The sequence below is a fragment of the Culex quinquefasciatus genome, chromosome 2 (genome assembly GCF_015732765.1).
Source record: "Culex quinquefasciatus strain JHB chromosome 2, VPISU_Cqui_1.0_pri_paternal, whole genome shotgun sequence".
Taxonomy (NCBI): domain Eukaryota; kingdom Metazoa; phylum Arthropoda; class Insecta; order Diptera; family Culicidae; genus Culex; species Culex quinquefasciatus.
Genome location: NC_051862.1, coordinates 106,019,750 through 106,037,176, shown reverse-complemented (window position 1 = coordinate 106,037,176; position 17,427 = coordinate 106,019,750). Strand labels below are relative to the sequence as shown.

General features: G+C 31.8%; 1 protein-coding gene across 2 annotated transcripts in view; it reads right to left on the bottom strand.

Moving 5' to 3' along the window:
* The window catches only part of LOC119766572 (26S proteasome regulatory subunit 6A-B-like), a 323,195-nt gene extending 314,095 nt beyond the window's left edge, over positions 1 to 9,100 (bottom strand). Inside the window, exon 1 of one of the 2 annotated variants that reach the window (XM_038251384.1) lies at positions 8,968 to 9,100. The gene's annotated coding sequence lies outside the window, so the exon portion shown is untranslated. The remainder of the gene's footprint in view (positions 1 to 8,967) is intronic. The other variant, XM_038251377.1, reaches the window with a different exon arrangement.
* Between the last annotated feature and the right edge of the window lie 8,327 nt (positions 9,101 to 17,427).

Below are 17,427 nucleotides of genomic sequence, written 5' to 3'. Positions count from 1 at the left end.
CTTCGGTAAGCCCAAAGAAGCCATTTTGCATCATTAGTTTGTACATATAATTTTCCATACAAAATTGGCAGCTGTCCATACAAAAATTATATGTGAAAATTCAAAAATCTGTATCTTTTGAAGGAATTTTCTGATCAATTTGAAGTCTTCGGCAAAGTTGTAGGTATGGATATGGACTACACTGGAAAAAAAATGATACAAGGTAACAATTTTTTTGTGATTTTTAATTTCACTTTTTGTCACTAAAACTCGATTTGCAAAAAACACTATTTTTTTTTATTTTCTGATATGTTTTAGAAGACATAAAACGCCAACTTTTCTGAAATTTCCAGAATGGGCAAAAAAAACTTTGACCGAGTTATGATTTTTTGAATCAAACAATTTTTTTTGATTGAAATATTGGTCGCAAAAATTTGTCAACTACATTTTTCGATTTAAAATTGAATTCGCAATCAAAAAGTAGGGGAACTATACCCTTTTTCAGCCTATTTCTATTATCGGCCTATCAGCACTTTGTTCATGAATTACGGCTTTCAAAAAGTGTTTTTGACTGTTCCAAAGTTATAAATAGCTCGAATTACTTTCAATTGTTGAAATATCTGTAAATGTTGATTTAATAGCGGAAAACGGCAAAGTGATGAGAATTGGTCGAACGGCTTAGAGTGATTAAAATGGGTATATTTCCCCTACTTCAGTAAAATTTTGATAAAGTGCACCATTTTCAAGTTATAGCAATTTTTAGGTTACTTTTTTCAAATAGTCGCAGTTATTCATTTTTTTAAATTAGTGCCCATGTTTGCCCACTTTTGAAAAAAATATTTTTGAAAATCTAAGAAAATTCTCTATATTTTGCTTTTTAGAACTTTGTTGATACGACCCTTAGTTGCTGAGATATTGCCATGCTAAGGTTTAAAAACAGAAAAATTGATTTTTCCTTAGTCTTACCCAAACAACCCACAATTTACTTATTTCGATATCTCAGCAACTAATGGTCCGATTTACAATGTCAAAATATGAAACATTCGTGAAATTTTCCGATCTTTTCGAAAACAATATTTTATTCCTTTGAAATCAAGACTGACATCTCAAAAGGGTGTAATATTGAATGTTTGGCCCTTTTGAAAATACATTCTGTAACTTAACACAGTTATTTTTGAGAATTTTGACATGTTCGGTGACTATACGTAATTTGGCGAGATCTACAACTTTGTCGAAGACACCAACTCGCTAGGAGGTCACTGGAAAAAGTTAGATTTCAGCGCCACCTATGCGGCCAAAATTGGAACTTCATTTTAGTACCAAAATGTAGCCCTGATTTTTCTGAGCAACTTTGCTGAAGAGACCGGAGCTCTAGGACGTAACCCTAGAGCGCTATTAATTTTGTCCCGCTAGATTGACTGAGATTCATAGCTTAATTATAACTATTTTTTAAACTAACTGTAACTTAACACAGTTATTTTTGAGAATTTTGACATGTTTGGCGAGATCTGCTCTTGCTCTTGCTCTTGCTCTTGCTCTTGCTCTTGCTCTTGCTCTTGCTCTTGCTCTTGCTCTTGCTCTTGCTCTTGCTCTTGCTCTTGCTCTTGCTCTTGCTCTTGCTCTTGCTCTTGCTCTTGCTCTTGCTCTTGCTCTTGCTCTTGCTCTTGCTCTTGCTCTTGCTCTTGCTCTTGCTCTTGCTCTTGCTCTTGCTCTTGCTCTTGCTCTTGCTCTTGCTCTTGCTCTTGCTCTTGCTCTTGCTCTTGCTCTTGCTCTTGCTCTTGCTCTTGCTCTTGCTCTTGCTCTTGCTCTTGCTCTTGCTCTTGCTCTTGCTCTTGCTCTTGCTCTTGCTCTTGCTCTTGCTCTTGCTCTTGCTCTTGCTCTTGCTCTTGCTCTTGCTCTTGCTCTTGCTCTTGCTCTTGCTCTTGCTCTTGCTCTTGCTCTGCTTTTGCTGTTTTTATTTTTATTTTTATTTTTATTTTTATTTTTATTTTTATTTTTATTTTTATTTTTATTTTTATTTTTATTTTTATTTTTATTTTTATTTTTATTTTTATTTTTATTTTTATTTTTATTTTTATTTTTATTTTTATTTTTATTTTTATTTTTATTTTTATTTTTATTTTTATTTTTATTTTTATTTTTATTTTTATTTTTATTTTATTTTTATTTTTATTTTTATTTTTATTTTTATTTTTATTTTTATTTTTATTTTTATTTTTATTTTTATTTTTATTTTTATTTTTATTTTTATTTTTATTTTTATTTTTATTTTTATTTTTATTTTTATTTTTATTTTTATTTTTATTTTTATTTTTATTTTTATTTTTATTTTTATTTTTATTTTTATTTTTATTTTTATTTTTATTTTTATTTTTATTTTTATTTTTATTTTTATTTTTATTTTTATTTTTATTTTTATTTTTATTTTTATTTTTATTTTTATTTTTATTTTTATTTTTATTTTTATTTTTATTTTTATTTTTATTTTTATTTTTATTTTTATTTTTATTTTTATTTTTATTTTTATTTTTATTTTTATTTTTATTTTTATTTTTATTTTTATTTTTATTTTTATTTTTATTTTTATTTTTATTTTTATTTTTATTTTTATTTTTATTTTTATTTTTATTTTTATTTTTATTTTTATTTTTATTTTTATTTTTATTTTTATTTTTATTTTTATTTTTATTTTTATTTTTATTTTTATTTTTATTTTTATTTTTATTTTTATTTTTATTTTTATTTTTATTTTTATTTTTATTTTTATTTTTATTTTTATTTTTATTTTTATTTTTATTTTTATTTTTATTTTTATTTTTATTTTTATTTTTATTTTTATTTTTATTTTTATTTTTATTTTTATTTTTATTTTTATTTTTATTTTTATTTTTATTTTTATTTTTATTTTTATTTTTATTTTTATTTTTATTTTTATTTTTATTTTTATTTTTATTTTTATTTTTATTTTTATTTTTATTTTTATTTTTATTTTTATTTTTATTTTTATTTTTATTTTTATTTTTATTTTTATTTTTATTTTTATTTTTATTTTTATTTTTATTTTTATTTTTATTTTTATTTTTATTTTTATTTTTATTTTTATTTTTATTTTTATTTTTATTTTTATTTTTATTTTTATTTTTATTTTTATTTTTATTTTTATTTTTATTTTTATTTTTATTTTTATTTTTATTTTTATTTTTATTTTTATTTTTATTTTTATTTTTATTTTTATTTTTATTTTTATTTTTATTTTTATTTTTATTTTTATTTTTATTTTTATTTTTATTTTTATTTTTATTTTTATTTTTATTTTTATTTTTATTTTTATTTTTATTTTTATTTTTATTTTTATTTTTATTTTTATTTTTATTTTTATTTTTATTTTTATTTTTATTTTTATTTTTATTTTTTATTTTTTTTATTTTTATTTTTATTTTTATTTTTATTTTTATTTTTATTTTTATTTTTATTTTTATTTTTATTTTTATTTTTATTTTTATTTTTATTTTTATTTTTATTTTTATTTTTATTTTTATTTTTATTTTTATTTTTATTTTTATTTTTATTTTTATTTTTATTTTTATTTTTATTTTTATTTTTATTTTTATTTTTATTTTTATTTTTATTTTTATTTTTATTTTTATTTTTATTTTTATTTTTATTTTTATTTTTATTTTTATTTTTATTTTTATTTTTATTTTTATTTTTATTTTTATTTTTATTTTTATTTTTATTTTTATTTTTATTTTTATTTTTATTTTTATTTTTATTTTTATTTTTATTTTTATTTTTATTTTTATTTTTATTTTTATTTTATTTTTGTTTTTGTTTTTGTTTTTGTTTTTGTTTTTGTTTTTGTTTTTGTTTTTGTTTTTGTTTTTGTTTTTGTTTTTGTTTTTGTTTTTGTTTTTGTTTTTGTTTTTGTTTTTGTTTTTGTTTTTGTTTTTGTTTTTGTTTTTGTTTTTGTTTTTGTTTTTGTTTTTGTTTTTGTTTTTGTTTTTGTTTTTGTTTTTGTTTTTGTTTTTGTTTTTGTTTTTGTTTTTGTTTTTGTTTTGTTTTTGTTTTTGTTTTTGTTTTTGTTTTTGTTTTTGTTTTTGTTTTTGTTTTTGTTTTTGTTTTTGTTTTTGTTTTTGTTTTTGTTTTTGTTTTTGTTTTTGTTTTTGTTTTTGTTTTTGTTTTTGTTTTTGTTTTTGTTTTGTTTTTGTTTTTGTTTTGTTTTTGTTTTTGTTTTTGTTTTTGTTTTTGTTTTTGTTTTTGTTTTTGTTTTTGTTTTTGTTTTTGTTTTTGTTTTTGTTTTTGTTTTTGTTTTTGTTTTTGTTTTTGTTTTTGTTTTTGTTTTTGTTTTTGTTTTTGTTTTTGTTTTTGTTTTTGTTTTTGTTTTTGTTTTTGTTTTTGTTTTGTTTTTGTTTTTGTTTTTGTTTTTGTTTTGTTTTTGTTTTTGTTTTTGTTTTTGTTTTTGTTTTTGTTTTTGTTTTTGTTTTTGTTTTTGTTTTTGTTTTTGTTTTTGTTTTTGTTTTTGTTTTTGTTTTTGTTTTTGTTTTTGTTTTTGTTTTTGTTTTGTTTTTGTTTTTGTTTTTGTTTTTGTTTTTGTTTTTGTTTTTGTTTTTGTTTTTGTTTTTGTTTTGTTTTGTTTTTGTTTTTGTTTTTGTTTTTGTTTTTGTTTTTGTTTTTGTTTTTGTTTTGTTTTTGTTTTTGTTTTTGTTTTTGTTTTTGTTTTTGTTTTTGTTTTTGTTTTTGTTTTTGTTTTTGTTTTTGTTTTTGTTTTTGTTTTTGTTTTTGTTTTTGTTTTTGTTTTTGTTTTTGTTTTTGTTTTTGTTTTTGTTTTTGTTTTTGTTTTTGTTTTTGTTTTTGTTTTTGGAATTTGAAGATATACAAAACGGTATTTTTTACGAGATCTATGAACTTCATAGATATTATCTGAAGATTTTATAAAAGAAGGGTATCCTTTCTCTACATCTCTGAGTGTCATTATTTATTCTCATAAAAAAATAATATCTCTTCTGAGAAAAAAAAACAAAATCAATAAATACCGTAAACCGGGGTGACTTTGATAGGATTTCAATTTGTTTTTAGAATATTTTCCAACAGGTATGGTTTTTCTCAAGATTATCATTTTTAAAATATGTACTGGGGTAGACCACACAAAGTCCATGCATTATTTCGGAAAAAAAGTTTTTTCAATAATGTTTAGAAAAATAGTTACGTTAAAAATTCTTAGTTTTAATTCCGGAGTGACTTTGATAGTCATAGTTTTTCTTGCTAAAATCATATTTAAGATGTTCAAACTTTATTTGTACGCTAAATGTACCATCACTAAAGTAGCTGATATAGTTTTTAAGAAAAAAATCAATGTTTATATTTAGTTTACTAAGTGTATAAGCTCATCTCCGTGTACGCACGAGTGCAAGCAGCAGTCAAGTGCTCAGTGCTCCATCGTTTTTTCGAAATTTTTCGCCGTAATTTACCGTGATTAGCCGCGAGTTTGCTCCAACAGCATGCCAAGGGCCGGCCGTGGCCGTGGCAGTTCGAGTGCGGCCTCGAAAAACCCGCGAAGTTCGTCTACCGCCGCGTCGACCGCCATCGCGCCGGGGAGTGTGAGCGCCAAAGGATTCGACCCCAAGTTACTACACGCTAATTACCGCGTCCAGGATCGCAGCCCTATTAGGCTCCGTTCTGCTACTTCCGGCAATCCGTCGACCGATGGCGCTTCAACATCCGCCAACATTCCCACCAGTAACAAGTTCGCGAGGCTGAGTGACGAGGAAAGCAGCTACAACAACACCGACGGTAGCACTACCGACGACGACGACGACGACGATGGTCGAGCACGGAAAAAAGTGCCGACGCCAAAAAAATAATAACTCCAAAGGAAAGACGACCACCACCAATTTTTGTTTTGGACACGTTGGCGGACGATGTTGACGAGCAGCTGGAAGGCCTCGTGTACTGCCTCAAAATAGGTAAAGCGTCAGTGCAAGTGTTCACATTTGACCAAAAGAACTTCGACCTGGTTGTGGAGAAATTTAAGCGTAAAAACTTTAAATTCTACACATTCGACCCCGTGCAGAAGACCGCTGTAAAGATTGTCTTGCAGGGGTACCAAGACCGCCCGACCTCCGTCCTCAAGGAGCACCTCTCGAGTGCCGGAATAACGCCGCGAGCCATAAAAGGCCTCTCGCGGAAGACAACCGTCACAGGTACACACACACTGTACCTGTTGTACTTCGACCGCGGCACCGTCAAGATTCAAGACCTGCGGCGGACTAATTCGTTGGACGGTTTTTGGGTAAACTGGCGGTTTTACTCCAAAAATCCGACGGACGCAGCGCAATGTCACCGTTGCCAGAAATTCGGCCACGGCTCGCGGAACTGCAACCTCCAGCCCCGCTGCGTGAAGTGCGGTGAGTCACACCTCTCGGAGGTGTGCGCACTGCCACGAAAGGCGGACTTGGGGGAAAACGCAGAACAAACCAAGCCGCGCGTAAAGTGCGCGAACTGCGGCGGTAACCATACCGGTAATTACCGCGGATGCAGCGCACGGAAAACCTACCTCGAGGAGCAGGAAAAGAGGAAAAAGAAAGCAGCAGCGTCCAACCCTCCTCAGCGAAGTACGAGCATAACCGTGCCGGCTGCTGGTCATCGTGCGGTTCCAGCGGACAACACAGCGTTCACTCCTGGATGGGGTCGATCGTTCGCCAGCGTGGTCGCTGCCGGTAGCGGCAATGCGGCCCAGCAAGAAGTCACCGGGAAGATCTCTTTACCCTGCCGGAGTTCTTTGCTCTCGCGGGGGAGATGATGACGCGGTTTCGGAGCTGCCGTAACAAGGTGGAGCAATTTGTAGCCCTCGGGGAATTAATGATTAAGCACATCTATAAAGGATAAAAAACTGTGATCTAGTTTTAAGCTTTCTCTATTTCTATCCCCTTTTCCTAGCAAGTTTAGTAAGTTTTTTTTATTTTAATTTTTCTTACTCTTGGTAACACCTTTATTTACAAGCAATAACTGTTCCAAAATGGATTATGATGTAACACACAACTGAAAGGAACTCCAAAACTCTGTTTTGTACCTCAAAAGAACTTATTGTATCTTGATTATTCACCAATAAAACCGAATTTGAATTTGAAAATAAGTAAGTGTATAAGCTATTAAGCAAAATACATATAAATTTTAGGTAAAATGGTTAAAAAGTCGGAATTTTGGCTGAAATTGGTTATAACTAGTTTTGTTTTTAAAATTATCGATTTATATTGCATTTTATACTAAATTCGAAGCACGAATCACAAGTTTTCACATTTTACATGAAATTTGTTCAACTGAAATTGCGTATAAAATTGGACCTTTTTTTAATTGTGTTTCAAAAACACGTATTATTTATTATTTACAAACTTTTTTAATCTTCTCGTAGTGGAACATTGTCCAAAGAATCCGAAAATGCATTCCGTTTTCCGATTAAAAATCATGTTGATTGAGAAATTCATGACACTTTGAGAAGTTTAAAATAATGACTTTCATCAACATTTTCTTAACTATAGTTAACTAACTTTTTAAACTTTTCAAAATTTTATTATCCTGACAACAGGATTCCTGAGTAATGGCATACTGGAAAATAATCTATTCTGGGAAATAGGATATATAAATGTGATAAAATCCGTTTGGAAGCTCCATATCAGATTTTCATACAAACGTTGGCAATGACGGGTATTTATATTTATACTCGAGAAAAAACTACACCCAAACGGCAGTCGCATAATTGTGATGCATGGTGGCATGAAAGTATATCAGAATCTGCATGAAATCTGTCCTCATGCATTTTTTGCGATATAGGGGTATGACATTTTTGCCCGTTACCGTCAATTCTCGACATTACCGATGGCTGATTGATTGTGTTGCAGAAAAAAATCTGTGAAGATTGAACCATCAATTTTTTGGTTGTTGGTCTTCATGAAAATAGTCCAGAGCTGTTTTTCATTCATAGTACTACGGGTTTTTTTCACCTTTCCTTCAAAAAAAGTGTCGCATGCCTGGGCTTCTGTTTTTATTCACAATTTTCACGTTTCAGCTCTATAGTGTTCCACTTTTTCCTTTCTACAACCACAATGTAAAGTGTGCGTTAAAAAATATTGATGCATTATTATTGAATCATAAAAATTTAGTTATCAAAGATTTTTGAAAGGATCCTAAATTTCAAAGCGTTCCAAATTATTATAGAAATTTCATGTTGTGTGTAATAACATTTGATATTTTTGGACTCTCAGAAAAAAAATGTAAATGCTACCGTCGCATTGTTCCTCTTATTTCTTTTTTGCACGTTGAAAAAGCATTACAGCCTCTTACACAAGGAATTTAGGATACCACATTCAGAGTCTTATTTGGTTGAGTAGTCAAGTTGGATTACAAATGTCTTCAATTCAGAACACTTAAAATTCGCCAGAAAAATACTACCAGCAAATTTACACGGAAAATATACTTTCGGTTTTACCATGATATCAAGCTACTTTTTTTTTCAAAATGTCCTTTGTACTTAGGAAACCCACGGAGCATTGTTACTCTAGATAAGATGTTTGATTTCATAATTGTTACGACATTCCCTTGTCAATCAGATAACCTATTGAAAAACTGAGAAATGTTATCAGAATGCATAGCTTTTTTGTATCCCAATCATTCATATATATTTCGCTTATTTTCCCATAGTTCAGTTTCAGATTCAAGTAAGAAATCATTCGAAAACACAAATATAGCCATCACTCAAACCATCACCACGAGTGATGTGCCATGTGCGCGCAAGTTGCTTTCAGGCAGGCTATGATTTAGGAAAAATGCGTCATGCCAAATGAGCGTCCTGCTGTTGCGTACTAGAATAATTCCAAAGTCATCACAGTAGCAATGGAATTTCCACTCCCTAGCAGTGGTTCCCAAAATAGTGAAAATCATCAAGTTCCCCGCTCCGGTGGTCTCTTAATAAAAAAAAATCAATTAAATACTCACTAATTCGAATTCAGTTTGTTGAAATGAATTTGTTCCCCATTTGAACTAAAATACACACAAACGTAAAAAAATAAATTGTTTGTCCAAACTAGCGAGTTTACTCGATAACTGAACTCGCTGACTGATGTCAGCATGCTTGGAATTGAAAGAGCGAATGAGTTACAGTTTTATTTGTGGTACTATCATCTTTCTCTTTTTTACGTTATATTTTCCTTGTCCATAGGAACGCCCTCTTTTTATATTAGCAGTTAATCTTGAAACTGATGCTTTCTCTTTCTATATCCGTAATCGTTCTCTTTTGGACGGCACAAGCATATGTTCGTTATAGTGTTAGTTTTATTCTTCGGTTAAGATAATAGCTCCCAGTAAACCTGTGAACCCCCTGGTGGTTAGTTGAGAGCTTCGTTGGCAGTTAAATTCAATTTTCTGCGGTCTTTGAAGTGAAAAGCAATACATAGCGAATGTGACAAAGCATTCGTAAACACGGTTCTGAATACATTTTTTGGTTAAATATTTACATATTAACACATTACATACGAACGATCTTAACTCATCAGCATGAGCCAGCTTGGGACAGTTTATGCTACTAAGCGTAGAAGACGCAATGGAAAAAGGTAGGAAAAATTCTGGTATATTTTTCTTCGATTTCTATCCATTTTGCCGATGCTCACTATATACACAATTTCTTTTGTAAAAACAACATTAAAACGTGATTGCTATAAAACTATAAAACAATCTATTGTCTGTAGTAAAAGTTCACTTATGCTATTTAATTTAGATCAGTATGTAAGTACTATATCGAGATATTAAAATTTTGTGTGTGTGTGTGTGTGTGTGTGTGTGTGTGTGTGTGTGTGTGTGTGTGTGTGTGTGTGTGTGTGTGTGTGTGTGTGTGTGTGTGTGTGTGTGTGTGTGTGTGTGTGTGTGTGTGTGTGTGTGTGTGTGTGTGTGTGTCAATTCAATACCCGCTAGCCGGTACCGATATGATGGGAAAGTATAATTTGAATCAGACTTTTTATATTCTGATACAGTTTATCTAAGTCCTGGGTATTAGGAGATGGTAGCCCTCGCGCAGCTTCTAACGGCGCATTTTAGAATGACAGAGCTCCTTGCGGTCCAATTCCGAGGTCGCATTGTTCGGCCCCCTAAACATAGAAGCAAGCATCTGATGGATCCTCGATCTATATTTAGACTTCCAATCCCCTCAGGCAAATCAGGGATCAGCGCGTATTTAATAAGAGAAGAAGACAATTTTCGACACTACGGATCAGTTCACTACTAGAGTGTAAACCTTTTGATGGCTGACTACTTATCGTCCCAACCACCAATCCAAAGGTTTCATTCATTTTCGCTTTTGTTCATATTCAAAGTTCAAATTCCTGTTTCCAAATTTCAAAGGTACCGACCAACATTTGATCCCTGAACCATCTGCTTGTGAGGTAGAAGCCGCAACCATTAAGCCACGGAGTCGGTTTGAGAGTGTGTGCGTACAACATGGAGTTAAACTTTTCCATGATTCATGGTAAACTTCAAAGAAAGTTTAACTCCATGTTGCAGATTTGACCGCTCGATAGATATCGAGAAATTAAAAAGAGAGATGTGAGCCAGTAACATAGAGTTAAACTTTCGCAACTGTCATGTTAAACTTCACAGCACCAGAACAGAAAGTTTAACTCCATGTTGCATTATAAACATCTCGATGCATTTACGCGAACCAACCCTCGATTTGTCAAGTTTGCACTTTGATAATCATAAAACACATGAATTTAACTGGTAATTAATAGCTTGAATTAAATTGGTTTTAGCATTTTATCACAAAAATCACTTGTTTGTTTAGAAGTCTAAATATTAGGATTAAAAGGATTATGGGAATTATTACACACACAAAAATATTACTGTTGGTACTGGGAGCACGGCTCGAACAAGATCACCGGTACCCCTCGTGCTATAAGTTGTCACATGTCGTCCAACAATAGGGAAAATGTCACGATAGAAATACAATATCTTTGTGCTAGCAGACGTAATCAGGTGCAGTAGCCGATCAAATATTTGCTGAAATCTGTAGAGAATTTTTAATTTTATTATTTCTGCGCACTAAAACTGCAAGTTTCCTGAGCTTGCGCCTAAACTTTGATTTAATACTTATTTACTATTAGAACTAGTGGTAAAGCATCGATTGTCTTAAGCCTTCATCGTAGAGGTGTCATGGAAAGTCACCTAACTGTAAGCATAAATTATGTTAAATGTAACATGCAGATTCTAATGTTTACTTATGTTATAGCTTAAAAGCAACAGTGACAAATAAACAAACTGTTCGCTAAAATATGCTGACTTTAATTCCTCCGGTGGCAACATTCTTTTAAGTGCATCTCCAGCGCGGGTAGCAAACATCGGAGCAAATCAAATTTGCACCCGACGTCAACCCCACCGCGGTACCTGTCGCGGTAGCAAATTTGCTCTCAGTTCTTCGGGATTTCTTTTTGCTACCCGCTATGCTGCTGGTTTGCTACTGTGGCAAATGGAATGATGCACGGAAAATTGAATGATGCACGGAAAATATTTTTTTTTATTTGTTTTTTTTATGTAAAAAAAATAAAATTTAAAAAAATTTAAAAAATTAAAATAAAATTTAAAAAAAATTAAAAAAAAATAAAAAACTAAAAAAATAAATAAAAAAAAATTAAAAAAAATTAAAAACATTTAACAAAATTTAAAAAAAAAATAAAAATTTAAAAAAAATCCGAAAAGTCAGGGGGCAAAAAAATATTTTTTTCAAAAAAATATTAAAATTTCAATGGAAATAGAAGTCTAATCAACTGAAAAACAATCTAAAATGCCTTTTTCTGCATTGATAATCATATTTAACATGTTTGGACTTGTTTAAAAATATTTTGAACTTTTATGAAATTCCAGCAAAAACTTTTTTTCTCGCAAAAATAAAATTTTCGTCAGTACTTGAAAATTTTGGAAATCAATGATTGCAAAACAACTGGACAGGTGTATGATTAAGGCTACCAACTGTACGGATTTTTTCCTTACCATACGGATTTTCGACCCTCTTCGCGGATTTTTAACAGGCCGGAATTTTTGTAGGAATTTTTTCGCATAATAAGGATTTGTACGGAATTTTAACAACTTTTTGTTAACTAGACATTTTTATTTTTATTTAACTGTGAGTTTGATTTAAAAAGGCAGTTTTCCGGGTTTTCCTCAATTCAAACTTGATTATCAATAAGGCTAGAGTTTTTTTTTAGGTCCTATAAACTATTGTCCTCATATGTTGATAGGACCTTTTAAAAAAATCTCGAATGGTTCATTTATTAATTTATTCATTAAAAGATCCAAAGGCCATGTAAAACTTGTGAAAACCTGTGAACATTTGAATAAACAAATCAAGAGTTTTTTTAAAAGGTCCTATAAACTGTTGTGTTTCACATGTTATAGGACCTTTTCAATATTTTTTTAAATGTGTTCGTGAAAACACTGAGAACGTTATTATTCGTTAAAGCAAACTTGACATTTCGTAAACGTTTAACAAAAAACTTAAGAACATAATAGGTCTATTCCCGTACTGCAGAATTCTGCAATTCTGCACGAAATCGGCAGCAGAGCATTCCCGTACTTTTCTGCAACAAAGGTAACTTTTCTCCCAGGCAGAACTTCTGCAATGAGAGAGGCTGAAGTTGCAGCAAAACCGTTCCCGTACTTTTCTGCAAGCTCTCTCCTCTCTTTCTTGTTGAAAAGTGACTGCAAGTTGGTGTGATGGATGTTGAGTACACGCTTACATAAAGTTTGCAATTTGGGTGAATCAAGCATTTCATTATTAGTTGTAATAAATTTGTTTTATTGTTACTAAATTAAATTAGTCTTTTCAAGGGACGTTTGTATATATTGGATTGATGGATTTTTTGGTAGTTTGTTTTTTTTAAGTCTGGTTTATTGAGAACGATTTTTTTTGTTAACGATTTCAGGCTTAGTTCATTAATGTAAATGATATAGCGATTTTTTAGTGTTAATATTTCCAGAGTTTTTTTTTTAATAGGTCCTATCGACATATGGAAGACAAAGCTTATTAGACCTTTTCAAAAAAAAAAACTCAAGATTTTAACCCGATAAAAAGTTGATAACTTTTTGAATGGACTAAATATGTGTGTTTAAATAATAGGTAAATTTAATTGGCAAATAATAAATTGTACCTTTAACGGTGCTACCAATTTGTATTCTTATATGAACCAAAGAATTGATGTAATTTTGTCGAATTCTTAAATTTTAGGAAGTTTAAAATTCTAAAATTCGGAACTTCTTAAAGACGCCATCTTGAATCATAAAAAGTATTTTTTTTTGGAATCGTTAGAAACTCAGATTTAGAGGATTTGAAGATTGAACATTTTGACGAGTTCTTCGGAAAATAGAGTAAGAACTGTTTCTATTTATTTTAATATTTGAGTTTTAAATTTTGTTATTTACAGAATTTAATTTTTTAGAAATTTTACAGTTTTAGTTTTATTTGTATTTTTAAGCTTTGAATTTATGATTTATTGTTTTTTTCTGATATAAATATTTGCATTTTTAAATTTCTCTAATATCTGGTTTATTTTTTTTTAAGTTCTTCAATTTGAAAATTTAAGTTTTTTATATTTTCAATTAGGAATTTCTTAATTTTCAGATTTCAAAATTTATGAGTTTCAAAATTTTTGAGTTTGTGATTCATTTATTTTTTTAAATTTGTCAATTTTGCTGCGTCACCGTTGTTCTTCCATGTGATATCCAGTCATAATTTATGTATGTTCTCCTGAATAATCTTTCAAACATTTTGCTATAAAAAATGTATTTATGGTCCCTTCTATATTAAACCATTGCTTGTTTTTTAGTCATGTTTTTTAAACGTACCTACCATTCTCATTTCTTAAATTGTTTACCTAATGTAAAAGTTTTGAGTTGTTTCTAATGTATAATTTCTACCTAAGCATAATTAATTTCTAGTTTAATAAATGACACATGTTTGATTTTTTAAATAAGATGTTGAGCTGCAATAATGTCCCCGTTCTAGAGGTAATAATTGAAATAATTTAAAAAATCTTTAATACTCAAATTGAGTAAATCCACTCAACTGTGTACAATATTGCAGAAAAAGTGCTGGAACGCGCTAGCCAGGCAAAAGTTTTGCGGTTTCTCTCCTTGCAGAACTTCTGCAAAAGAGAGAGATGAAGAGAGCGAGCTGAAAAGTACGGGAACGTGCTGCAAAAAGTGACTTTTGCTGGATGCAGAAGCTGCAGAAATTCTGCAATTCTGCCAGTACGGGAATAGACCTAATGTTTTGATTCAAATCACGGTTTTTTATGAATACTTTTAAACGTGCACTTTGATAGCATTTTTTGAAATTTTTGAGCTGTAAAAACGACACAGTTTTATATTTTTAATTCTCAAATTTATTCAATTTCATTTATATAAATAATTCCTTAACAGTTTTGGTTATACCATGCTGTCATATCGGCAAAGTGTACGGATTTTTGCTCAGCAAGAGTTGGTAGCCTTATGTATGATGCATTTTAAAACACATTTTTCATTCGGGGCCTGCAATTTCAATTTTTAACTTTTTTTTATTTTTTTGCCCCCCCCCCCCTCGACTCTGATCAGAGTCGAGGGACATAAACTTAAAAATTATTTGCAACGGCCTCAAAAAAATTAAAAAAATTAAAAAATTTAAAAAATTTAAAAAATTTAAAAAATTTAAAAAATTTAAAAAATTTAAAAAATTTAAAAAATTTAAAAAATTTAAAAAATTTAAAAAATTTAAAAAATTTAAAAAATTTAAAAAATTTAAAAAATTTAAAAAAATCAAGATCAAAATCAAGATACCTGCTTTGCTACGCGCGGTGGGAGACTCGGGGGCAAACTCGAGAGCAAATTTGGTGGGAATCAAATCGGGTAGCAATGATTTAACTTTCGACATTTTCGAAATATGAAATTCTTTGAAATTTTCAATGGGACTAAAAAGTTTAATAAACTTTTAGCATTTCTAGGCATGAATCAACACATAATTATTGATAACTTGCGTACGGTGTAGCTATTGGTATCACGGAACTTGTGGAGGTGGACGCGAACATGTGTTGCGCCTTGTGTGGTGAGTGGATCTGGAAGATCCATTCGATCCAACAGCAGCTCACGATCGTTGAGAATCAAAGTGGAGCTCGTCGCCGTCGTGCTAACTTGTCGTACGTGCATTTTGGGCCAAATTGAGTTAAGAACGCCATTTTGTGCAGCTCACAATGCCTCATCTTTTGACCTTCACAGATCCCCAAAATTCGATTTCAATCCTGAGATATTCAATGAATACTAAAAAAGCTCCGAAAATTTTTGTCACTCTGCATATAAAAGAAGTTTAAAACTTGTCGTGCTATATTGTCACTCCCTGAAAATTGATGTAAGTGCGACAAAGGGCAAAGGGATTTCAGGTCAGGATGCGTTTGACGCACGTACAAGTTAGACTACCGTAAACATTTTTAATTATAACTCGGGACTCCAGCAACCAACTTCAACCAAACTTCGGGACAATGCACAGAATGGTCAGCCAAACAAAACGTGTTTGTTATTGTTTACATTGCGTGCTTTCGTTTTTGTTTATTCAAGGTCAAACATTAAAACGCGTTTATCTCGGAACGTCAAAATGGCGGGTGCGACATGATAGCACGACGACGTCGAGCTGCTGAAACTCGATGAAGAGAAGCAAGTCAGAGAGAAGCGATTGCAGTTCAACACGAACAAGAAAGGCGCGCATGGAAAAAAAATTGGACAAGGAGTATCTCGATAGAAAATATTCTTTAACTTTAGCGGATACAATAGAAAAAGATGATTGCACAACTACTAGCAGCGACTATGAATACAAAGAGACTAGTTGTTCCTTTTAATTCCGCTATATATTTTTAATATCTTGACAGATACGTATTTCGTCTACTACTTGCAGACTTCATCAGTGTTCTGTTCTCGACTGAAGGTTCATCGCTGGGGTATCCGTATTTGTAGTTACTGTAGGTACTACCTCCTTGTTCTTCTTTGGTGCCTGTTACCTGAATCCAAACCACAATTACTAGCAGCGGTTCAAAATACCACAACAAAGGCCCACTGCGGATGGGAACAGTTTTGTTTTCATCTAAGCTTGGCAACACACATCACCCAAACTTCACAGTACCGTAAACTGGGGTGACTTTGAGGTGACATTGATAGAGATTTGATTTGGCCACTAATTTTGATACATCCAATCTAACAGTTACATTTTTGCATATATGTTCGTTGATAAGCTATCCCTTAATGCTTACATACTCAAAATTCTCAAAAATGTTTAGATATTAATTTGACGGGCATTTGAAAAACCTATCAAAGTCACCCCAGTTTACGGTACCTCTTAAAGTTGGACTGAATGAACTTGCCCTTACAAATCAACGTTCCTTTACAGTGTTCATACCAGCTCAGCCATCCACGCTCGGACCGGCGCAGGTTTCAATGGAGATTTGTACACCTGCTGTTCATCAACCAGTAGTGGAAACAGGGCTGAGCGAGCCAATTCCGACAACGACAACCGGGAATCTGGCGATTGTAGACCAGCGAGCGTCGTCCGGACAGATCCTGGTCGCGCCGAGCACGCAGCTTGTTGAAAATGCTACGGCGCCGCCGACAGTCCGATTCTCCGCGCCACTACCGGTTGCGTCAAATGTGCTGCCACCGCAACCAGCAGGTGCGACTAGTGTACCACCAGCGGCAAACCAGTTCTTCGTGCAGGCTGCAGCGATTGGACAGATGCCGAGCGCGCAGCTTGTTGGAAATGATACGTTGCTGCCCGCAGCAAGGTTCTCCGCGCCACAACCAGCGGCGTCAAATGTGCTGCCACTGCAGCCAGCAGAAGCGTCGATTCTGCCACCGACGGCTAACCAGTTCTTCACGCAGACTACAGTGGCCGGCCAGATCCCGTTCATGTTGAGTACGCAGCCTGTCGGATATGCTACGGCGGCACCCTTAACACCGCAACCGTCGGTTTCAGATGTGCTTCCACCGATTCCAGCAACAGATGGCAGCACGGCAGGTTGTCCCGATGGAACTGCCCATCTTTACGGGCTACCCAGAAGACTGGCCGCTATTTATTAGTGGTAGCTACTCGACGGAGATGTGCGGTATTCAACGGAGATGTGCGGTTTCACGGACGCAGAAAATTTGATACGCTTGCAAAATTTTTTTCAAGGTTTTGCGAGGGAAACCGTTCAGAGTAATCTAATCCTTCCATCGACTGTTCCTCAAGTTTTGGAAACGTTGGAAATGATTTTTGTAAATCCAGCAAGGCTCATACAATCATTATCAGAAAAGGTAAAGAGTACTCTCTCGCCTAAGGCCGATCGACTAGAAACACTGATCAGCTTTGGTGTTGTGGTGCAAAATTTAGTTGGACACCTGAAAGGAGCAAACCAACAA